This window comes from Haliaeetus leucocephalus, unplaced genomic scaffold (genome assembly GCF_000737465.1).
Source record: "Haliaeetus leucocephalus isolate CR32 unplaced genomic scaffold, Haliaeetus_leucocephalus-4.0 Scaffold598, whole genome shotgun sequence".
In the NCBI taxonomy this organism is placed as follows: domain Eukaryota; kingdom Metazoa; phylum Chordata; class Aves; order Accipitriformes; family Accipitridae; genus Haliaeetus; species Haliaeetus leucocephalus.
The window spans coordinates 4,838,031-4,863,833 of record NW_010973034.1 but is presented as its reverse complement, the minus strand read 5'-3'; positions in this window follow the sequence as shown (position 1 = coordinate 4,863,833).

Genomic DNA, 25,803 nt, shown 5'->3' with positions numbered 1-25,803 from the left:
AAAATGAAGACAGTGAGATTAATCTTTTCAAAATCTAAATATAAGAGTGTACAATATCTGCTAAAATCTTAGAAGACTTTATATTATATTTGTGATTTAGAAAACCTGAAGTATCAAAGGGTGGTATCCAAAGTTCTTCCCTTCTTTATTGGTTTAGAGATACCCAGCTGGGGCAAAAATATTATTAATATGTTTTTAAATCTGTTTCTTTGGGCTACATATTCTTTGCAACATTTTTCAACCAGCTGAGGGCTACAGCTGATGAGATATAATGATGCTGATCAAGTTAGCAAATAGTTGATATTCTAAAAAACTTTTTATTTTCAATTTGATTTGACTTAGTCACACATTTATTACTGACAGATATCTGATGAGTTGGAGACTCTATTCAAATATCCTTGACACTTAGCTTGTTAGTAAGTCTAATGGCAGTTCTCTAAGCAATGATGAATAAACTATTCGACCTCTTTAGCTGAAGTGGGCAAGACAGGGACATGAGGTTGTTGTTCAGGAGTACGCAGTTCAATTACAGAGTCCATCTTGTGCTGATCCAGGCCCTCCACACAGTTTAAGACAGTATCACATTTGCAGCTGTATAAATTGCCTTCTGAGGACTGCTACACCTGCCAAAACCCTTCTGGGTGTGGGAAGCTGCTGTGAACGCTCCCACTCCAAACTCCTGAAATCCAGTCTCAGCAGTAGAGGGTGAAAAATGTGGGAATCTGGGAACCATTAAATCAGTGCTGCTGCAAAATAATTAGCCTTCAGTGGTCTAATCCTGACACTTTGTTCCACCAGTCAAGTGTAACAAATCTGTAATAACAGAGTCAATAGGGATAGAGCTCCACTGAACTTAGGCATTTTACTAGCTTATAACTGCTAAAGATCTGCTGTAATAATTGCAGTTGAGGTACCTCATCTTGCAAAGACATTTTATCCATCATCATTTTCCTTCTTTCTGCCTAGTTTTGGATGAGCTAGCTACCGCTATATGATTTGTGAAGGATCACTGATATGCTAGCAAATGAAGATGCTATGTGGATTATTTTCATATCAGCTGTTCAATCTCCAGATTAATATTGCTCATTAGGTGGATAAACATAATGAAGTAAATGCAGTATTAATGCTTTGAGCGGATCAGCAGTGGGGGTTCAGCGAAGATACCTTATGTTTTGGAGAGGGACGGAAGATTGAGTCTTGCTTTCATGACACATGATATCCTGTATTCCAAAATCTAATCCTTCATTTAAAACTAAGAACAAATCACTCAGTGTTGTAAATCCTATCATTACTGATTTCAGCAAGGGTATCCCAGCTGATAGCTACTGAATTCATAGTCATGAAGTCAACCTTTGTGTTATGTATGGGAGAAGAAAAGGGCTCATTGGTATTTGCCTGAGCAAGCAGTCAGAAGCAGTCACTGTGTCCTGGTTTCAGCTGGGATGTAGTTCACTGTCTTCCTAGTAGCTGGTCCAGTGCTCTGTTTTGAGTTCAGTATGTGAAGAATGTTGATAACACTGATGTTTTCAGTTGTTGCTCAGTAGTGTTTAGACTAGAGTCAAGGATTTTTTAGCTTCTCATGCCCAGCCAGGGCACCTGACCCAACCTGGCCAACAGTGTATTCCATACCATGTGACGTCCCATCTAGTTTAGGAACTGGGAAGGGGGGGGCAGGGAATCGCCGCTGGGGGACTGGCTGGGGGTCAGTCGGCAGGTGGTGAGCAATTGCCCTGCGCATCATTTGTACATTTCAATCCTTTTATTACTACTGTTGTCATATTATTAGTGTTATCATTATCATTATTAGTCTCTTCTTTTCTGTTCTATTAAATCGTTCTTATCTCAACCCAGGAGTTTTACTTCTTTTCCTGATTTTCTCCCCCATCCCACTGGATAGGGGGGGAGTGAGTGAGCGGCTGCGTGGTGCTTAGTTGCTGGCTGGGGTTAAACCACGACACACTGCAAGGTGTGAATTCTCCCATTCATCTTATTAATGTCATTAACTCTGGATCTCAATTATGCCAGCTGATCTGTTAAATACAGCTATCTCTTTGATGACCAAGCATATGTAGAAACAGAAAAATTACCCTAGCTGATAGCATGGTAGTCAGTGCATTAAGGTAAGGAATAATATGTCATAAAGATCTGTACACTTCAGTGCATATTTCATTATATTAGTGATATATTATGCTGACATCCTGAATGACACAAGGCTTATGAGTGAGCCCGGTTGGTTAGAAATGCCAGAAAAAACACCCTTTCCTTTTTTTCCACTCTACATTTGACACCTGGTGCCAGACACAGTGAGTCACAGGAATTAACTGTCTGCCAAGTTCCAGCTGGTATGTTTCTGCTTCTGTGGCTGCTGAAACTTTTCACTTTTGCAAAAACATGAAGTGTTTGGGCCAGAGGCTAACGAATAAAGAAAGATTTTGAACCTAAGCATGTCGATCAATCTTTATTGACTTGGCGTATTTTTCATCTGACTACCAAATGATATTTATTGTTTGCTTTCTTCTTTAGTGCATGATGAGAGTGGGAGCAGATCCTATGTTCATTTTTCAGTTTCAAGCATTGGTGTTTTTAATATAATTCATTAATCCAATCTGGTAGTTTTATTTATTTAATTTTGCTCCACAAAAATATCTGGCAACATATGGATGTATACCTAGGTTTTTTCAACTCTTAATCATTTAATTTGTGAGGTAAATTTCACCCCTAAGAAGACCTGATTACATGTGGGATGGATGTTTCTCAGAAACAAAGCTGACTAATCAGAAAAAGCAGCAACTTCCAGTGATGTCATTCTCACTATAGACAAAGTAATAATGATTGGAACTGGCTCTAGTAAATTAGTCATAAAATGAGATATTTGATTTCCTTCACCACTGTTGCCACAGAATGTGAAAAACAAAACTGCATTTCTTTCTCATCCTGACTGAGCTTTGTGCCTGCAGCAGAGATGCATTATAACTTACTTTTCTTATAATCTACAAAATTAATGTGAGGAAGCTGAAGAGACTGGGACTGTGGAGGAGTTGCTTGTTTCTGTTGGTAAATTAATTTTATAATAGCTTGTTGCTCTGGACAGATCTCTTCTTCATCTGCACAGAAGATTAGACTTCAGAATTTTTTCACTGTCTTGTGAAATGTCACTGAACAGATGGTGCTTTTCACTGTTTTCTTGATTAGAACCCAATCTGTCAAAGTGCTTACACACATGCTTAACTTAAGCACAGCAGCACTCCCATTTGTATCAGTTTTATAATCAATGCTTTGTAGATTTTGGATTTTAAATAATCCTACTAGCTGCGGAAAAATTTCCTTAAAATTTAGCACTCAGTTACATGTTAGTTAACTAAAAAACTTATTTAAACCTCTGACTGCAAAGAAGCCATTGTCAGAATCCCTCATTTGTGAATATACTTCAGTGTGGATGGCTGCATATACCAGCAACAGGTGAACATGATAAAGTAAGAAAGAACTGCATGAAATACAAATTAATAATAATAGCAGTCTCTCCATCAGAAATAATGAAGTTTTTAATAGGAGTATATAACTAGATTTTTTAAAAAACCCATAGCATTTGGGGTTGTATCCTCAGCTAACTCTCACCAGCTCACACACACAAAGCCTTAAGTACGTCACTTAAACAGGACCTTTCCCAGCTCTCCTTAAGCAGAAGACATTAAGCACTAGAAATCTCTTCCTGCTACAGGATTTGAAGTGGTGATTCCATCATTTGTGAGTATGCAAAGAATGAAGAAGTATTTGTAGTTTCTTTTAAAACTTATGAGAAAGAAGAAATTGCATCTTGATGGGAAGGTCAGCATCTGAATCCCCTTACTTGAGCCTGCAGGTTCTAAGCCATACTTCCTATTTTTTTAAGGGCTTGTTCATTGCACCAACATATAAGCTAACTATCTCTGCTAAACCTGGCCTACTGAACAATTCAGTTTAAGGGTGGAGAAAGAAAACTTTGTAGTTAGCATGACTTTTCAGGTAGGACACTGTCATTGTACTTTTCCCAAAACCAATAATATAGATTTCACTAAATGCTTTTGGATGAAATATCATTTTCTGCAGGTGAGCAATGAACAAGCACAAATAGCACACAGTCATCCTTCTATTAGTTTGTGTCATGTGAGATTGCTTTGAATTTTTGCAAATACCATCCTATCTGTTTCTTGAATTTCTGGCTAGAGCAAGCATTCTTTTCTGATGTTTTTGTTCTGTTTGTTTCTTCAGGTTTTTTTGGTTGGTTGGTTGTGTGTGGGTTTGTTTGTTTGTTTGTTTTGTTTTTTTAATACATCCAAGGCTGCACTCTTAGGACATCATTTGAAACAAACACATTAGGATATGAAGCCACAGGTCTTACTGTGGAGCAGTAACTTCATGTTATTACAAAGACAATGCTCAGCTGAAACATGAAAACAGCTTCTAAAATCAGGAAGGACACATTTTCTAACATTTATTTTCATAACAGCTATGAAAATAAACTTTAACTTTACCTCAGCCTAACTTTGCCTTAAACCTTTGTCTCATTCTTTTCTTCACCGTAATCACTGTTTTCAGTATATCATAGTAGCTTGGAATTTAAATTATGTGCTCCAACACTACTTTCCTTTTTTTCAATATATTATTTCTTTTTTCTTCCTTCTGATTACACCACTTGGAAAGAAAAATGGTTTATGATGAAAAAAATCCATTTACAGCAGTAAGAAACAGTCACAGATCCACAGTTCATGAAAAAACAAGAGTAATGTAGTACTGAAATTATCTTACTTCAGGCAGAAGATTTATCAGACTATTTCTTTGCATTGGATGCCGGTTTGTCCATTATAATGTATATATTATTTGCTGGATCGTTTCATTACACAATAAAATTAATTGTCTCTTATCTGGTGTTAGCCAAAACATCACAAAACATTGAATGTACTCATGCCCACAATATATTATAATAGATGTGTGTTGAAATTATGTCTGTGATTTTAACAAAATAAACACATTTCAGGTGTTCTGTTCCAGGCCCTTCCACAACAGTTGTTTCATCATAATCACTTCATTGCCATTTTATCCTTCATGTCATACTCCCTATTTGTTTTTCAATCCATTGTCTGTAGCCATACATTTTGAGTGCAAGCTTGATGAGATAAAGAATATGCTATTATTGTACCTCTTCATTACAAGTATAAAGTGCCAAGTACATTGTAGCTCGCATCTCTGCAGAGGTACAAATGAAATATGAACAATTGTTAGATGAAATAACAAAAGTGACTACATGCAGAAAATGTGCAAAAATGCTGCTTTAGTTGCACTAACAGTCATAATTTGAAAAAGCCCTAACTGCTGTTGTTCAGTCCTTATTCTTGAATATGGCATGGTGTAGGATTGTATTTAATGTACACCTAAAGAGGACTTCCGACAGGCACTTAGAATGATGGCACCGGATTTCAAGAAAATGCTGAGGTTTTGACTATTTCTACTAATCAAATCTGACAAACACTGGATCCTATTTTTCCTGGGAGAAGACGCAAATATGCTCAAATTCATTAGCATAAACAAAATATCATCTGTGTCCTCAGGCTTAGTGATTTTTAATAGCCAAATGCTTCAGAAGTTTCCTTCCGTTCTTACTCCTTTGAGTTTTTCCATACTCTCATGCTACATCCTTGAAGAATCCCTGCCTGTTTTTTTCTGAATCAACTCTGTCGGGTGGCTGCTGTGTTCATATGGGAACTGTATGTATGTGAAATGTAAAATTCCCTAACATCCGTAACTCTGCAGAAAGGAAAACCATAGTAGAAAGTATTCAGCTTAGACTAACTGACCCTATATTTGGATTACATGAGAATTTGTCTGTCAAAAGGGTATGTCTTTACTAAGTATTTACCATCTTCAATGAATGAAAGAATTATTCTAGACCAAGTAGGAACGGATTTTGGTGGTGAATTATCAAGATCTACTTCAGATCTCTCTCCCCAGATTCAGTATGTGCTCCAGGCATGGTAATGTTGACATTTTTCACTAAAATGACTAATTTTACAAAGTAACAGAAAGAGTGATTTTTCTCTTAAATTTATTTTCAGAAGCATTGGAACTTGTGAAAAGTAATGGTAATGATAATAAAAAATAAAATCAGATGGAATTGTAATGAATAAAATTTCAACAAACAGAAGTTTGCAGCCATTGAGAACAGGAGCTAGCACAGTTTTTTGCTTCTCCATCTTGACTGCAGCCAGCATGGACTCTCACTGATTAGATGATGCAGCCCTTTATAGAAGACATTTGCTGAGGAACCTTATGGGAGTCATAACAAAACATGACAAAAGAGAACAAGTAAATGTGAGCTCACTATTTTGAGTAGGTGCAAGCAAGCCTTGCCCAAAACAGCCAGGTGCCAGCTTTTGGCATAACAAGTAGAGTCCATTTCATTATGATGCTTGCTATGGTTATATAGGTTCTGCTGAGGATTGGTTTACCTTAAGAACCCGTTTAAGCTCCTGTGAGCTGGAATATAAGGTACTGCTAGCTCATATTGGCCTGAAAAATAGTGTGCAGTCACACCCAGTAAAGAAGTGATTACAGGGAAGAACTTTTTAGAGGATTAGGCCTCAGATTGCCTAGACTTCATCACTAGCATCTTGATCTATGCAGTTTTTAAGTAGCATAAAGCCTTCAGCTTTTTTGCCTGAATAATCTTCTCATCCCTCATCAGAAGAGATTTTTACCAAGTGTCTGAACATAATATCAACACTATGGTTTTTTTCAAATTTTTTTTTTCAAATGAGGGAGCCATTAATAAGTATTGTACCTCTCTTTTATACCAATAAAATTTTAGTAAATTCAACAAATAAGTCTTATTTTAACTCATGGAAGGGTAGACTCTGTTGCCATAATTCTCCACAGATGCAACCTAATCTTCAACTAGATTAATATAATATCACATTATAGTTATAATTGTACACACTGTATTTGAACGGTTGGTAAACTAGGCTTTGAGATAGTAACATGTGAGTGGTGCAATGGAGTCCACATAAAACGAACTGTTGCATCTAACAGGTCAGCTGCCTATGTAGAAAAAGCCAGGACAGACCACAAATCTTAGAAGGGAGGACAAAGTGAGAAAGTTTTAGAAATTAAGATTTCTTCAGTAGATTCCAATCTGACCAATTAATATCAGTAGAAAGAAAAACATTTTTAATAGAAGCTGGACTGAAAGTCATACTTTATCTCCAGAGACAAAGCAGACCTCTGTCAAGTATTTCTTCTTTCTACCTGTGCTTAATGATATGCTGATATATTCATATACATGCTTGAAGATCTGGCTAGTGATGAACAGACATGACATCAAGATATGCATTAAGCAAAATAAAGAAACTTAATGCTCCTTTTCTATGATCAAACTACAAGCTAGAACATGTATTTTCAGTTCAATTCTTCCAGATGTGGAAGAATCAAAAATTGACTTTGGACCTGCATTGAGAACAGCTAGTGAATAATCAGGAAGAGCATTGAATGCAGTGAAAAACATGGTTAACACAAGAGATTCTGTTAATTTTTATAGTCTTTAAAGTAGCATGTCAGTTACCATTGCACCTAACCAGCCAAAATAATCTTTCCTCACACTAAGGCTCTCTGGGGAAGGGTTAGAATTGCCTAATAGAGTCTTTTGACGTAATGATAACTTCATCTGTTTTTAAGGAACACCGTGTTGTCAGATTCCTTCCCTGAAGATGTTTGTGAGTGCTGAACGAGAAAGGAACACCTCCGTGGAGCAGAAGCCTGTCGCTGCCACTACCTGAAGGCTATAAACTCACTTTCACACGCACTTCACTGAATCTAACCCTTTCTTCTTGCTAAGAGTTGACAGAACTACTACATCAGAAAATTGCCATGAGGAGATTGTACCATCATTTATGAATAAAATATCTATACTGAGCAACATTTAAAACAGGGTAGCTTAAACCTCCCCCTGCTATTATTTTAGTATGTCATCCTACACTTTTGCCTGAAATATATGTCCTGTAGACAATTATAAATAAAAAACTGTCTTATAAATAATGTTTTACAGCTTATTGCAACCAGTAAAGAACAGCACAGAATGTTTTGATGTCTTCCAAAAATGAACTGTGGCACCTTAACATGAAATCTATTTTTTTCATTTGCTATTCTAAAAGTTTACACACAGTTCTTTTTTCTCGCCCTTCAGTTAAACCTAAAGCTTTTGCATCATTTTTGTTTCTGCTAGAGATTTATCCAGGCATATAGTCATCGTACCATAGCCATCCAAGCAACAGTAAAACACAAATCTGAGCAATATTGACATTTCACTACCCAGTATCTCAGTTATTTTGATATTGACTGTACAAGTGTAACACTGCTTATGAAATGCATTTTTGGTATTTAACAGCAGGCTGTGATTTCTACTTTCATCCATAGTTAATTGATATACTAATCATGATCCAAAGGTGCAGAAAACATAATGTACTTCTGAGTTACTTCTGTAGCTAGAGAAAGCTAAATATACAAAGTAGTAATAGATATGGTGCTATGATGTTCAACAACTCTAAATGGCCGCATTTTGCTTTGTTTCACAATTATGTTGGAATAATAGAAATATCATAGTGTATATAAACACATACTTACCAGAATATTTTTTGCCCTGAACACCTGCAAGAAAATACTCCTTTGCGGACTTTCTGGGATTTTTTTTTTTTACTGAAAGGTTTTATTAACATCTTTTGAACAGAATATTTTTAGTAGAATGTTCTAAATGAAAGGATTAGAAAACTCACAGGAGATGAATTCTGATTTTAGAATTTCAAGAAGCCAAAACAGAAGTCTGACACAGGATAGATTTTAATCTTCTAATCATTGAAGGAAAAAAATCCTTAAAAAAGGAAAAACCCTGGTAAGTCATTAATTTACAAAGTATCTGCAGATGCAGAATAATTTTGAGAGATTATTTTGGTAAAAACTTTAAATGACTAATAAACTTAAAAATTGTCTTGCAAATTCAATTTTCTTTATGACATAATGTTTTATATTCTACTGTAAGGCAGTAATGAATTTCCCCCCTCCCCTTAATATAGAAAAACAGAGTTATACGATTTAGTTACCTGATTTTTTTAAATCTTCATGTTGGTATTTACAACACATGCAGGTATATCAAGGTCACTCTAGCTCTGAAGATTTCTGCAGTTTTGGGAGATCCACAGCAATTATTCCAAGCTTATTCAGTGTCTCCTTTTTCCCTACATGTAACAATTTGTTTCCAGTTTTTCTCCATTTCTCTTGCAGATATGGACACTGTATTATGCTCCTGATAAATGTTTCAAAGCATTTAGACATTTTGTGGTTTTGGTTATTTGTTTGCCATAAAAAGCCTGAAAATGTGTTCAAAAGCTGGAAGAACAGGGGAAAAAAAAACAAACCTAAAAAAACCCCCAAACAACAGATAGATCTGATTCAAAGGTTACTTTTCAAAATATGTTGAACTCTTGAATTATCCATCTTTTTTTTTTTTATTATTTTTAAATTGTCATGTTTAGATCAATCTTACTTTATCATTGCCAGTTCAGAGGTTTTCCTGTGATATTCTTTTTTGATAATATTCAAGGCTAGAACCATTTCAGTATGTTTTGGATTTTAGTACCCTTTTTTCCTAAATTGTAAATTATAGCCAAATAGAAGACAAATGCCCTGTGGGTTTTTATATGATCATCCTATTGTGTTATTCCTTCAAAGGAGCAATTTGAGAGGTAGCTACTGCTTCATTTATGTGCACAAATCCATATATTGACCCCTTTAAATTATTATACTTTGTAAACTACCAGCAGTTTTTTTCTTGTTCCTCTTTCTACTGATTCTCTCTGCTGAAGCAAGCCTACTTATCTTCTTAATATCCAGGGTGAAGTTAACAAGCTGCACTTGCATCAGTTAGTCAGGAGAAACAAATTACAAGGTCCCTACAGGGCTCCCAGATATGCCAAGAGAAGTTCAATCCCGTCAGCCTGCAAGTGCTGTTTATTAAGTCCCACAAAACCATCCTCTGCTCTCTACTGCTTTTTTCTTTATGGTGACACCAATAGTCTCCAAGAAGGAATGAGCCTCCATATGTAGGATGCTCCACAATCTCAGAGTAAACCAGAGCCTTTGCCCTGGAGATCTCAGAACACAAATCCAGGAAGTATCACCATTATTTTAGGAAATGGTAGAGAACTGAAATATGGATGAGGCAAGATAAATTTCCTGGGCTGTGCAGGAAGGCTGGCCTGAAACTAAGCCCAATTAATTTTGGTTCTCCAACTAAATTATGAGCTTTATTTTTAAACTGGATCCAGTTTTCCACTGGACCCGTTGAATAACCTCTTTATTTGTAGAAAGATGATCAAGGCAACAGCTGACTGATTATCACTCCCTGCAGAGGAAAGAGCTGGGTTTCTGTTGTCGGACAGGCAAACGTCAACTCCCACCTTCCCCATGAACCCTCCAGCCTCTGGTGTTGCTCTGGCTATCCTGGTGCAGTCTCCTTCTTTCCAGCCCTGGAAGTGCCAGTTTTCTATAGTAGTGAATATGAAGAGTTAAGAACTCATGCTGTTATTGGTACTAGACCTGAGGCTTGGCCAAAGTGGGAGGAGGGGGCACTCAGAACACCCAAGTCTCTCTCTCACATTGATGGTGTCTTTGCACAGAGAAGATGAAGTTGTCTCCTACCATGTCACATCTCTGAGTGTAGCTGCTACTGCTGTGGAAATACGTATTCATAAAAAGAAGGGGCATGACCTCTTAGTTTTCTTTAGAAGTCAATCTATGGAATGTTCATTCTTTTCCACAAAGAAAAACCTTGATAAACAGCCAATGTTTTGCTTTTCTATGCAGTTTCCTTCTTCTTCTTCTTTTTTTTTTTTTTTTTCTTCTTTTCTTTCCCTCAAACACAGGATATGGTATACAAGTGTGGGTTTTTAGTTCAATACAAAGTGAAAAATGTAAGTTAAACCTTTTCATGAATCCTCATGCTGCTTTGATTAGAAGATGTTCTTATGGCAAGACAACTTTTATCTTCATAAAAACAAAACCTGAAGTCTTTATGCTGTGCAGGTTGTGATTTTTCCTTATGTTTTAATACATTGCTCAAGGTTAAAGTGTAGGTCAAGAAACTGAAAACCAATTATTTTTATTGTTGTCTTATGCAAAAAAAAAAAAAAAAGTTTTTCCCCAAAACAGGAAAAAAACAGCTCTGCTGTTTTTATTTTGCCATAATTTGGCTTTCACGGGATATCACCTCAGGACCATGATAAGATAGCCCAGATGAAACCAATCATGTTCTGATGCACTACTGTTCTCTCTGCAAGACTGAAAATTGGACATCGTGATATGAGTATTAGAGAAATTTTCCATTAATAATTGCTTTATTTACTGAAATGAAATAATGTCATTCCTCTTAAAAATATAAACTAATCACTGTTTAACGTAGCTGTTCTAATACCCGATACAACCAAAAAATATTTTACTTAAAATTTGTAATTTAAAATTAAAATAATAGTAAATTAAAATTTTTATAATATAGTTTATTTGAATCAACTTATAAAATATCCTTTTGTGAACTATATATAATATTCATAAGAATTTATCTTGTGCCGGCAAATACTGCAGTTTGATGGTAGAGTAAGTGTTTTTTCCAGACAAATTCATTCTTATTAGTGATTTTATAATTCTGGACTTCAAATTTTGCTGAATGAACTGTTGCTTTTTTGTTATGAACAGAGTGGTCTAGATGACCTTTTGACTGCTGTATGTGATTCATCAGGAAAAAAGGGTTTTTATCAGATCACTTCTGAATCTCAAAAAAGATTTAAAAAAGACCTAGTTGGAATTGTACATATGAGCCAAGTGTGAGAAGGTCTGTTGTTTTATCTATGGCATTTCAGACTTTACAAGTTTATGTCTACAGAAATACTTGACTAGACATATTCTAAGGCAATATGTAAACTTTCTTGAGTATAATAGTTTAGAAAAGAAATTCTGATAGACCACCAAGCTAAGGGAAGCAGATGACAACTTTCTATAACTATAAATTACAGGCATTTGTTTATTTCTATTTAGCATTTCCATTGCAGACTGCATACTGATGATGTGAATTGGATGGATAGATGTTGACTAATCTGTAAACACTCTAATTGGCTTCTGAAATGTAGCAGAATTGCATGCCAGGGTTTTATCCACAATTAAGTCAAGTTTTATGAACTTAATTCCTCACTATTGTTTGCTGCCAAAATAAAATTATCAAAGCCTTTGCTCATTGACATGCCGCAAACAATTATGGGGTTGTTTATGAGCACTAGTTTGGAATTTTGTGATGAAACAGCCTCTGCTGAAGGGGCTGGTTTGCAGCATCACACTACATTTTGACAGCATTTTCTTTGGGAAAGTGTCTTAGGTTTGAGATGTAATTTGGAAACGTGAAGAGGCAGAAGGCTGTGCATGCACAGAGAAATGTGTGAGGGCCCTGTGTGTGCCCCCAAAAGAGGTCACCCACCATATCCTGCGCTCCACTGACCAGCAATCTATTGATTACATTATAAGTGTATAATTTTACTGAATTTCTCTCATTTTGAGAAGCAAATGTGAAAGTCTAAAGTCTAAGGAAGTGAAAGATTATGAGAGGTTTCCTTGTACTTTCTCTCTGCTGTACAGAATCACAGTACAGATGCAGACAGTGTCTTTCTCATACTGCTCTATATGCACCTGGTAGTGGGTTTTATTACATCCATTGCAAGATGAACAGCAATCTCCACTCTGATACATGCTTTAAGCTTTGTAGAGGTCTGGTTTTGTTAGTTACATCTCAGCGAGTTACAAAAAAATTTGCCCGATGTCCAATGAGATTCACTTTTAAAATTAAATTTGGTGAGGCAGGCTCCTGGTCAAGCTGATTGTATGTTCATAGGTGCAATTACTTAGGTATGACATTTAGTTAAAAATAGTAGGTGTGCATTAATATGGCAACCTAAGACAACTGTAGTGAAATAAGGAGGGAAAAAATTAGGCTTACAAGATTAGGCATCTGCCTCTTTCAACATCCATCCATCCCTCCTCCAGATTGCTATTGCCATTTTGCCATATGTTCCCTTCTATTTTCTGTTTCCTTTACAAGGATGGCTAGTTTACAGGAGACATAATATTCTACAAAGTTTATTTTGAAGAAAACAGCTAAATAATCAAGGGAATTCTATGCTGATTTTGATTTTATTATAAGGAAGTTAAATTGAAGACAAATTGACTTTTATAATAATTTTTGTGTTAGAAGCGCTTTTTTTCAAAGATATCAAGCTTGACAGCTATTGCTAAGGATAACACAGAAACTTTGCCATTGATACTGAATAGCCAATTGGTCTGAATAAACACACTAAATGTTCTTCACATACATGTCTTACATATAGTCATTTATATTCCCAATCTTTTTAATACATTTTAATTCTGTATGCATACTTATATATATATTTAGATACATACTTTAGATTATTAATTTTTTTGTCAGGAGAAAATATCAGAAACATTATTTAAGTGCAGTAAAGTATATTAATAACATAGACATATTTCTTTACATTAGCCAAACAGAAAAAAAAAATCGTATGCTAACATGAGTTTAAGGAAAAGGGGAAAGTGCATATGCAATATTCACTTTTTCTGCATTATTTCTTATTACCTATAATGTCCACAGGAAATCCTTTCTACCCAGCATGCTACTTTTTCTTTCTGAAGTAATAGTTTTGTTTATCACTTGCATGAATTTAAATGTGTTGTATTTGAAAAAGTGCAATTCTATAAAAGAAAAAAATATTTCATCACTTATTTTCAATCTACCTAGACATTTGGCAGCATTTTGGAAGCCTTTTATGATGATTTGATGTTTTTCCATGTTTTTACATATTCTTTTTTTCCCCGTCTATTGGTTTGTCTTGCTTTTTTTTTTTTTTTTTTTTCTTCAGCTCCCTATTCTTAGTCTATTCTATTCCCTGCCTGGACATTAATTTAACTCCTAAGAAGTTCCTATTATGTCTTGACTTCTCTAGTTCCTTGTTAAGAGACATCTGAGTGAAGGCACTGAAATTTTTAAGTACTAAATGGCAAAGTTTCAAATCTTTTAGGAAAAAGTGCCCCCATACTTTTGAACAGACCAAATTTCTTACAGCAAAAACGCTTCTTAAAGTAGTTCTTGCTTATCTTAGAATGCATTATAACAACAAGAGCTGGCTAAATACTGCCCTCCCCATGCCCCATGTCTATCATGGAGGTTTCTGTGTAAGACAAGAGAGATAGATATTTTTTCATCCTTCCAATGTCCCTTTTGTACAGATCCAGGTATTGCTCTCTGTTGGGATATAGCGGACGATGGATATAAGGCCCCAAAGCAAGAAGAGACTGTCTCAAGCTTCCAATTGCACAATGAATTGCTGCATTTTTCTCAGACCACCTACCACTTATAAAATAACCTCATCCCTAAAATTTGAGAATTACTTTATTTCAGGTTAGTGTAATGGTCCCTCTTTGAAGAAGTTGTTGTAAACATAACAAAAGTGGCCACTGATTTTTCAACCTTTTTTTTGTCTATTGGCTAAAACATGATTCTTGCTAAAGCACATTCTAAATCCTTACAAAACTGCACTACATCAAAACCTTCTCTATTATTAAGCTCTGTCAGCCAGTTAGCTGCCTAAAATTAGTATAGATTTATTTGTGAGGCTAATTATCCTTGTAAGGGACTTGTTTGAATCGCAACACCTCTTTATCCCTAACCAGCCTGAAAGAGACAGCTCGATGCTAGAGAGAGGAAGTGTTCAAAGTATGAGTTAATTATACATAGTTCCTGCTCCCTCCACAAAGCCCATGTCTCTGGTATTTGCTAATTTTTGCAGGAACATTAAAGACTTGTATTTTTAAGCTCTGGCTGTGGCTCACCAGAAATCTGGTGCATGGGCACTGGTGGAAGTGCAGTGACTTAGTGCGGCATCTGACCTGTCACTGTGCATGCCCAGTGCTGGCTGTTGAGCCCCTAACTCTGTTTGGATGTTCTATCCAGCTTCTGCCGTAGCATTTTGTTTTACCATAGTACTGTTCTTGGGCAGAATACAAAGATATAGAAATACTCAAGGCAATATTCATTATGGTTAGTATTGCTCTAATGGGAAATGAAGCAGCTAATAAAGATTTGCCATATATTATCTAGTGTTGCTGTTTTAATTTTGTATTTTCTAGCAATAAACTTAATTAACCATAGAGGAAGTCTGGTTTAGGTGCTCTAGAAGTTAATTTGGTTCTGTGTACTAGTTGGCGTTATACAATGTATATATACTTGTGCACATAAGTATGTCTTGCATACTTTTAATTAATTTTTATACATACTTATGCATATGTCTTATGATGACTAGTTCAGGCAGTACATAATAGCACTCTTTTTCCTATTTTACAGCAAATCTCAATACACATTTGTAATTAAAATGTAATTTGTAATTAACATTTGACAGTTCAAGTTATAAAAAATTTGTCTTTAAGTTTTTTAAAATATTTAGTGTGCATACTTAACAAAAACTGTTACAAGCAATGTAAATATTCATTCAATGTACCAAAAAGTAAAGGCTAACACATATTTAAGCCAAAGATAACTGATATTTGCATAGAAGATAAACTGAGTATATTGCATAAGTGATTTGGGGGCTTGAATTCTGTGGAAGGTTAATGAAAGTGCCGTGGAGAATCCCATCTTTCAGATATCACTGATCGTTGCAGGGCTGCTTAAATAGCATGTGAATTTTAAAGTTAATGAAAATAAACAGAAACTAGGAACAAATTGGAGAAGAACAAAAGAACATTTTGTATATTTCAGTAGTTATGTGGATTTAGAGAAGATAAATGAAGTAGGAGAAGGCTGAGGGAAATGCTAACACTAGGGCTTCAGGAAGATATGGTCCTAAAGGTGCCAGTTTTCAGTGTCCTGTCCATAACTGCTACTTGATGGGGCAAACTGGAACATGACAGTTTATAGAGCAGCCAGCACTCTCCTTTCCTCCCTGTGCTTACAAGAATGACAATGTACTTCTCCCAGCTGGCCACATCTCTTACTGGTCTTCTGTGCACCTTTGAACCTGATGGTTTTTTGTTTTTTTTTTTTTTTTTTTTTTTTCATTTTTCAAAAAACCCACCTCCTTGCTTTGAATTTTATGTTAACTTTACAGATGCCCCCAAAAAAGATCTAACTTGAAGACAGCTTGTAGTCTTTTGTCTGTTATGATTTCTTTGCTTGCTTCTCTTTCTTAGTCTTTTGAAGATTTTCAACCATAACAAGGAAGCTTTACCATTCCATCCTGTAGCTCTTCCAGTCCCTTAAAGGTTAGGACCCTTGAAATGGCTTTCTCCATTTAAATAAAAAAGAGGACACATTTGGGATATTTGTACTTTTAGCATAGCTGTTTTCAAAAGTAATAGTTAAATAAACTCTCTAAATGTGAATTCTTGTAACCATAAAATATTGTCTATATTAATAGAAAACAATTCTCTCTTGATTTTGAAATACAAGTAAAAAATATACCAGATGTACATTTTACTTATTGTATAAGGGAACAAACATGGATTTAAATCACTTACATTATAAGATAGAACTCTGAATTATGTTATATCTGTGTTTCTAATTAGAGGACAGAACAGAGGGTGGAGTCTTAGTTTAAAGCTATATGTCTATTAAAGTAACGCGTGCTGCCAAGTAATTATTCTCAATCACAAAATGTCCATTCACCATGTTTTTAGAAGAAACTGGCAGTCTAAGAGACAGCTATTTCTCGGGGAGAGTTTAACAAAAAAAAAAAAGTAAACAAGGCATTTTGACAATAGGCTGCTAATAAAATCCAAAATTAGGAATATTAACTATTTTTCATAAAAGAAACACAAAATAAGTAAATCAAGATTTTGTTAGATACAAACAGAACTCTTACACGGTCTGGGCAGTGAGAAAATACAAAAGATGTACATTTTCATTTAAATAGACATACTTGTGCATGTGAGCAATGTTAAGTTCTAAGAATGCTTTTATAACACAGATCTGTGAGAACATAGCCTTTTATTTCCTTGGGACTCATATTGAGACTCCAAAAGATTGCATGCAATTTCTACATTTTCTATAACTTTCTCTTGCACCTAAGATTACTGGATGTTTTCCTGCTTTAGGAACAGTTCTCAGCAAAATTTTCTCCTCATAATTTGAAGTCATCGTCATAGTGGCTGAAAAGAGGAGACAGAGAGGTGTTGATGGTAGTCAGACAGGTGTAGAGGGTACACTTAATTTCATCCCTATTGTCAGATTATCTTTTGCAGACCGTACACAGACTGTACACAGCTAAGTACCCTGTAGTAAGCCATTGTCAGGCACATAATCAACGAGATGTAAGATGTACAAGTGTTTTCTTTTCTTCACTCTTGAAGAGCATCAAAGAAATTTTTTATAGAAACTTTGCTAGGGTTTTCTGGAAAGATTAATCTATTTTCATCTATTGTTTCTATTGTTAACAAATATATGCTTTCTGTCAGAGACAGATATTTAATTTTGTTTTTATTTTTCCTAGGAAAATAACAGGTAGATTTTTTTTAAAACAAACAAACAAACAAATAAAAACACAGAAAAAGCTGTTTTAAACTACCTGACATTTAAAATCTTTTTAGAATGTGTTAATGAAGTTAAAATGAACACATTAGGTCTTTAAATTCAAATTAATAAAAGCTAGTTATGTCATAAGCTTCAAAATGTTTTTATTGCTTTTGACAGTACAATTCAGAATGTGATTGCACTCTCTTATTTCTAAATATTCTCATCTACAATAAGCTCTGAAGATTATGGTTTCACAGATGATCTTGAATGTTATCCAGGTAAAGTGGCTGGTAAAAAGCGGTTATGCCCAAAATAAAGCTTGCTCAGTCAGGGACAAGGAATACATTAGATACTGGTGTTAATTTACTATAGTTCATGATTCTTGTCATTCAGCAAGACCTCAGATCCTAGAATGAAATTTGCTTGTCATTTTTAATCCAGCTTGGCAGACAGCCTTTTCTTACTTGATGACATATTTTTGTTTCCTAGGACTCCTGCTTTATTCATGTGCGGGGGGGGGGAGGGGGGGGGATGAATAAGACAAATGGGGGAGAAAAGAATGTTTATGTTTAAACTCTGGATTGCAGCGTATGATAGATGAGCTGTTTTCCCAGATCTGACAGACTTCCAACCAAGCTAAAAATTGTAAAACAATTGTATCTCTAGTACTTAAAAAATGTTTGCCTCTGATTCTCCAAATTTAACTTAAGACACCTTTAATTCTGAATATAGATAGTTCTCTCCTGAGTGTTTATATATATCTCCTATTAGAATTTTTTTCATAAAAGTGTAACTATAAAATGATATCCCATTGCTGTCTTACAAAACCCCTAAAATACCCTTGAGAAAATCACAAAGCAGAATTGTAGAAACAATTGTAACACATCTTCAAAAGAAGATAAAATAAGATGTCTATAAATGCTTGAAACAGCAGAAGCAGCCAGATTCTTGCTAATGTGTTTAAAAATAGCAAATTAAAGCCTTTCATGGCTTTTAATATGCATTTTTCTTTCCTATTCTTGCAGTGCGACATTTGTCAGAGATAAAAACTCTGATTAGGAGTAGGTGTGCATTTGAAATGCTATCTTTCCCACATAGTTATGCTTAAAATTTTCATTATTATGAAGACCTGAGAGAAGCAAATTTACTAAAACCAGGATGATGTTTGGGCTGCAGACTGTCACTAGAAATTTAGTTGTGATCTTGGACCAGATCTTAAAATAGAAGCTAAATTCCTAATACAAGATTCAGCAGAATTGCAGATTCTCAACTCTTAAACTGCTGTTAAAAACCTATTGATTGCTGTTCACTTAATCCTGGAAATAAACAACTCATAAGATATCTTCAAGTATGACCTAGCTTTTTTGAAGACCAAGAACTAACTCGGGCTGGGGTTAGGTATCAGCAAAAAACCCACTGTCCAGATATATCTAGCAAACAAAGTATCAAGAAGGGATTTTTGAGTGTACACATTCTTGCCTTGAGCTCTTAAACACAAAAGATCCTTTGTAGTCAAGCCTTTGGCCAAAAGAGAAAAGCTGATTAAAACAAGCACTTTTAAGTACCCTAAAGTAGATAATATATTCTTTCTAAAGCACAGCTCAATAAGAAAAATTCACAACTGGAACCTGATCTTCTAGGTAAGGCAAAAGGACAAACAGAAATTTTGATATTTTAGAGGGTTTTTTGAGTAGAAAATCAATACATTAAGTCTCCAAACCTCTGTGCCCAAGTTTTCCCAAGTAATAAGCACCAATTTTTTCCTACTGTGCAATGCAGATACACACAGATACATGTATTACTCCTATAGTAAGAACCACCTCTGAGGTCTTCGAGAAATTTTAGAAGTATTAAATGATGTGGTGTGTTGACCCTGGCTGGACACCAGGTGCCCACCAAAGCTGCTCTATCACTCCCCTGTCCTCAGCTGGACAGAGGAGAGAAAAATATAACAGAGGGCTTGTGGGTCAAGATAAGGACAGGAGAGATCACTCACCAGTTACCGTCACGGGCAAAACAGACTCGACTAGGGGAAATTAACTCAATTTATTACAAATCAACCAGAGTAGGGTAATGAGAAATAAAACCAAATCTTAAAACAGCTTCCCTCCATGCCTCCCTTCTTCCCAGGCTCAGCTTCAGGCCTGGGTTCTCTACCTCCCCCTGCAGTGGCACAGGGGGACGGGGAATGGGGGTTGGGGTCAGTTCATCACACGTTGCCTCTGCTGCTCCTTCCTCTTCAGGGGCAGGACTCCTCACACTCTTCCCCTGCTCCACCGTGGGGTCCCTCCCACAGGAGACAGCCCTTCATGAGCTTCTCCAGCGTGGGGCCCTTCCATGGGCTGCAGTCCTTCAGGCACAGACTGCTCCAGCGTGGGTCCCCTGCAGGGTTACATGTCCTGCCAGAAAACCTGCTCCAGCGTGGGCTCCTCTCTCCACAGATCCGCAGGTCCTGCCAGGAGCCTGCTCCAGCGTGGGCTTCCCACAGGGTCACAGGCTCCTTCGGGCATCCCCCTGTTCCAGTGTGGGGTCCTCCCCGGGCTGCAGGTGGACATCTGCTCCCCCGTGGAGCTCCCTGGGCTGCAGGGGGACAGCCTGCCTCACCATGGTCTTCCCCACGGGCTGCAGGGGAATCTCTGCTCCAGCGCCTGGAGCATCTCCTCCCCTCCTTCTGCACTGACCTGGGGGGCTGCAGGGCTGTTTCTCCTACATGTTCTCACTCCTCTCTCTGGCTGCAGTTTCTGTGTGCCTTGCAACTTTTTTTTCCCTCTTAAATGTGTTCTCCCACAGGTGTTACCACTATCACTGATGGGCTCGGCCTTGGCCAGCATCGGGTCCATCTTGGAGCTGGCTGGCGTTGGCTCTGTCAGACATGGGGGAAGCTTCCAGCAGCTTCTCACAGAAGCCACCCCTATAGCCCCCCCGCTACCAAAACCTTGCCACACAAAGCCAATACAAATGCACAGACCACTATCTTGGACAGAATTTGGATCCTTAGCTGTTCTTAGCCTCTTTCTTTGTAATTTCATACTGCTCCAAATTAAATACTTGTGTAGTTCCATAATTTAAAAAAAACCCCTGTAACAAAAATGGCACTGTAGAGTTGGACTGAAAGTTAAAGACCTGTTTACTTTTCTCTTCCCCTCCCTGCAGGAAAGGACTTCATTTGGAACAGATGGGGTGATGAGTGTTTTCGCACCTGAGATTCCCTGTCACTAGCATAAATATGCAGGGAATTATGCACATCATTTACTATGCATCTCATTTCCCTAAGCTGTGTTCAGCTGGACCCTGTACTCTCTGCCCTTCACTTTCATGGACAATAAAATCTTGTACATATGCTGGGGAAAAAAGGATTAACCTGTAGAAAAAACCAAACCCCTTGATCTATCAATGCAGATAATTCATCTTAAGCATTTCTAATTCAAAGAACACCTTCTTTGAAAACTTTGTGTCCTAGGTGATTGCATCTGTCTTGCTTAACCCCACACTAGGAACACTTAGGAAAATAAATCACTTTATAATGAACAGTGTCCCTGCTTATATTTAAACAAATACTTGGCCAAATCTCTCTTTCAATATCTATTCTGTCACTAAGGTCGCATGCCATTAAATCCCTGAGGGTATTAGGCATTGCTGCATACTGTCACCAGTAAGCCAGAAGCCTGAAATTGTCATGTTGCCAGTATGACCTCTAGGAAGGTGATTTGGTTTTTGCATTCCCTTGGAGTAACTGCTGTCCTTGATATCAATTACTGAGGAAAGACGTTTCCTGCCTGACATAACAAAATCATGTATGATCATTTCTTTCCTTCCAGAGTTCATGCTCAGTGATAACTGAACTTGCTTTGAAAGACCAACAGGTTAAACAGTGACAACATTAAGATGGATCATTGCCCTGCTGTTCTGTGTCTATTGCCCTGACTAGAGATTTCTAAAACTTTTTCAGTACTGTTTTTTTTTTTTCACTAAAACTTTTAATTTTGTTTTGCTTCTATTTCTGTTTACAAGTTAGCAAAGGCTAAACCTATATCATTAAGTACCTTGCATGTATAAAGGGTAGATTACTTGTCAGACCAAAGAAAAGACTTTTCAGTGCATCAACTCTTCTTTTTTTGCCATTACATCCATGTCATCTGTTAGTATTACTACTTTATACACGATTTTACAGACTTTAATGCTCTTCCTATCTGTCAAAAAGTACACATGGCTGGTCTAAAAAAACCCACCCAGTTTATTTTGGTTTTCCAAAGTGCGTAAACAAGAATACCTGTCCTGGTTTCAACTGGGATAGAGTTAATTGTCTTCCTAGTAGCTGGTATAGTGCTACATTTTTGAGTTCAGCATGAGAAGAATGTTGCTAACACACTGATGTTTTCAGTTGTTGCTAAGTAGTGGTTAGACCAAGTCAAGGATTTTTCAGCTTCTGATGCCCAGCCAGCGAGAAGGCTGGAGGAGCACAAGAACTTGGGAGGGGACACAGCCAGGGCACCTGACCCCAACTGGCCAAAGGGGTATTCCATACCATGTGACGTCATGCCCGGTATATAAACTGGGGGAATAGGGGCAGGGGGTGTTGCTGCTTGGAGACTAACTGGGCATCGATCAGCAGATGGGGAGCAATTGCATTGTGCATCACTTGTATATTCTAATCCTTTTGTTATTACTATCATCTTTTCATTAGTGTTATCATTATCATTATTAGTTTCTTCTTTTCTGTTCTATTAAACCGTTCTTATCTCAACCCATGAGTTTTACTTCTTTTCCCGATTTTCTCCCCCATCCCACTGGGTGGGTGGGGGGAAGTGAGTGAACAGCTGTGGTGCTTAGTTGCTGTCTGGGGTTAAACCACAATACCTGAGGTTCAAACTCAGATCAAACTTGTTCTGTCTCCTGCAGATGTTTTTTGCGCTAGCTCCCACTTACTTATATTGTCTTTTTAAAAATTAATAGCAAAGCTCCCATTTGCTTCAACACAATTATAGTTTACCCATTGAGGTTAATGGGACCACTAAATTATGCAGATACTTTTCTGACATTTAAGATTCTGAAGGATCTTTATTTGAATCCAAAGCCATAACCTTTGATTTGCAGCCTATGAAGTCCTTTCAGCAAATTGCTTTTGAAAAAGAAGATAAAAAGGGCTTACAACTCCGAAAATGTCTGCATGAGTCCAAAACATTATATTTATTTATACTTATCGGTGTATTTGTTTTTACTCTGAATGGGTTTTTGTAGTTTGTTGCCACCAGTTCTTTGCAGGAACAAGAAATTCCTTTTCTAAAAGCTGGGTTCATCAGATGTCAGAAGCAACTGGAAGCAGTATTTCCCTCTTAAAGAAAACTCCTTGAGGAATAGAGTGAAAGAAATGTTTGTAGCATCTACATCTGTTGTAGAAAAATATTGTATAGGAACACAAAAACATAGATCGGTGAATAAATATTCTGAGCAAGACTGTTCTCAACCTCAGCCTGACTCTAAACAATGGGGAAGGTAACACCTGGCACTCCCTGCGAGGAAATAGCTTGATATACATGACTTTCATCATTAATTACACTCATTTTCTTTACAACAAGGTACTTAAAAGGATTGCTGTTGTTACTGAGTTGCTTGACTGAGAGGAAACTGTAGTGGCTTAAACTCAGGGCTATACATCAGTAAAATGACTGTACAGAACTATTATACTCTGTTTTTACCAGACAGCAGCTGAAGTGGTACAGGGAAGTCATGAGGACAAGTCATACAGTTCACAGTACAATCTTATACTTTCAGCTACAGGTTCAGCACTACCATCATTCATTATCCTCAGTTGTCATGGCTATTACTGCATTATCAAACAGATATTTGCTTTTTTGTTTTTTCCTTGCAGCTGTGTCAAGATTTTTATCAGACATCCAATCCCTACCAAACAAGTATTTTCAAGCCTACAATCTTCAAGGAATGTTACTGTCACAGAACAAAGCTGTTTATCCTCCAAATTCACAACAAAAGTAGTGTTACTCACCTTTTTGATACTCAAACACCAGTGAATTTTTGTGTTTCCCCCAGCATGGGATCTAATAGTAAATGCAGTAAATATTAAGTAAGATTTTTTTAATCTCATTTAGCCATGTTAATGAACTATTGTGGCTCCCTTTCTTTCTGTTTCATCCCTAGGGATAGCAGAACAACAGCAATGTGAGGCATAACAGTAAGCCTGGCTGAAATAGATGTGAAAGCACTGATTAAAAAGTAATTCTATTGTGTGCACATCCTGGAAGAACATGACATTAATTAATAGCCTACCTAATCAATAAGAGATAAGTAATTAAGATCACAATTACCTTTTCCTTGCATACCTGTGTTATAATACAAATAAGTAACAATAATAATTAATAATAGTAAAATTTTGTTCTAATTCTGCTCTCATAAACATTACTAGTATTTCCATGAATAACTTGGTTGCAAATTGGTGAGATTTTCTAAAAAGTCGAGAAAATCCCATCTTGTACAAACCATGTAATTCACATTGTATGATTTGCTTGGTATTTTCAGAGATAAAGAAGCTTTCCAAGCAGAGGTATTCTGCAGAAATGCATTCACTCACTGAAGTTCTGGGTCCCTCATGTTTTTTCCTTTTGAAAGTCCCAGGCCACCAAACTGGCTGTGTAAAGCAAATGGAAGGTGGGAGCTCTTTTAAGTAACACAATCATGTTGTAAATTTTCAGTTTCAGATTTTTATCACTTCCTTCCTACCAAATAGCTGATTAAAAATGTGACTTCTTGAACTTTGCCTGATTCTTAGGTACAAAATGCACTGAATAACTCACACATTTTTGACTGAGGGCAGAGAGCAAGTGCTTATACTACTTTGATCTTTTGACTCTCCCATCCTTGAGGCCTTCTATGATAGCAGGAAGGGATGCCCAAACCAATCTTTTCTAACTTATTATACTCAGCCACAGCCCTGAAAAAGAATACACACTCATGGCCTGAGAAATACAGAACACACTGTTTTGTTCAGTGCACATGCTGATTAATACAGATGTGCCTCTTCACCATTAGCCATAATCTACCGGTCTGCTACTCCCAGATTTTCTGCAAAGATGCTCTATAATTTCTGTGTCAACATCACAAAAACTTGTGTTCCTTGGCAGTGAATTACCTGACATAATCCAATCAACGGGTGACATCATTTTATGCCTGTTTGCCAATGTGTCATAGCTCAGATGTGTGTTTACCTCTGAAGTGCTTAGAAGTAAAATACTCTTCCTCTCTCCAGCATCCCTTAAATATTAGCGTCTGTCCAAAGCTAAGAACACCAAACTACCATTGCTAATTTACAGATTTTTCAGCAATGTGTCTGAAGATCTAAGGCTCAGGTGAACAGAACTCTGTAGAAACATAAGCAGATGTTGAAAAATGATCTGTGATTTGATAATAAAAAAGAAGCGCTTGTTCACGTTAATGGGAGTTTTTCATGTAATATTTGTTAAGTAACAATTTGTTTCTGAAATATTCAGTTATTAACCATTGGGTAGTGATTATTTCTGTTGTCTGGAGGCAGAAACCTAATTTATAGTGAAATTTTATTAAAGGGAAGCCACTACATAAACCAGGTAGGTTATTTTTTTTTTCTGTTCCTAGGCATGTGACTCAACATATTAAAAACCAGAAAATATTTGGGAGTGGGGAAATAAATTTTAGCACTTTTACATGGGTAATAAGTATTGTATCTTTTCTGTACTTCTGAATAGTGATTAATATGTGTGGTTAGGCCATGCCCTTTTTCTTACAGACTTTGGACTCTTGAACTACACTGTGGTGCCTTCACTCATTGGTTACAATTTAAGGTATGAAGTATTCCATTGGTCAGAAAAAAAATGTATATTTTCTCCAATTTTGCAGTTAGAAGCCTGATCTGATTTAGAAGCCACCAAAGTTTTAGAGTGTCTGGAAAGATATGTGGGTTTTTCACAAAGCTGCAAAGATCAGTGTGAGAAATAGCAATGTGAAGTGCCAAAGTTTGGGAACAACTTCTTCCTGCCCAAACAATAAGCCACCTATAAGAACTTTCTTATAGCTTAGGGCAACCCCAGAACACCACCATTGTTGCACAGATAAGACTTAAAAAATTGTCTGTTTTATTCTAAACACTGCAGAAAGGAAAAACAGGAGAAATA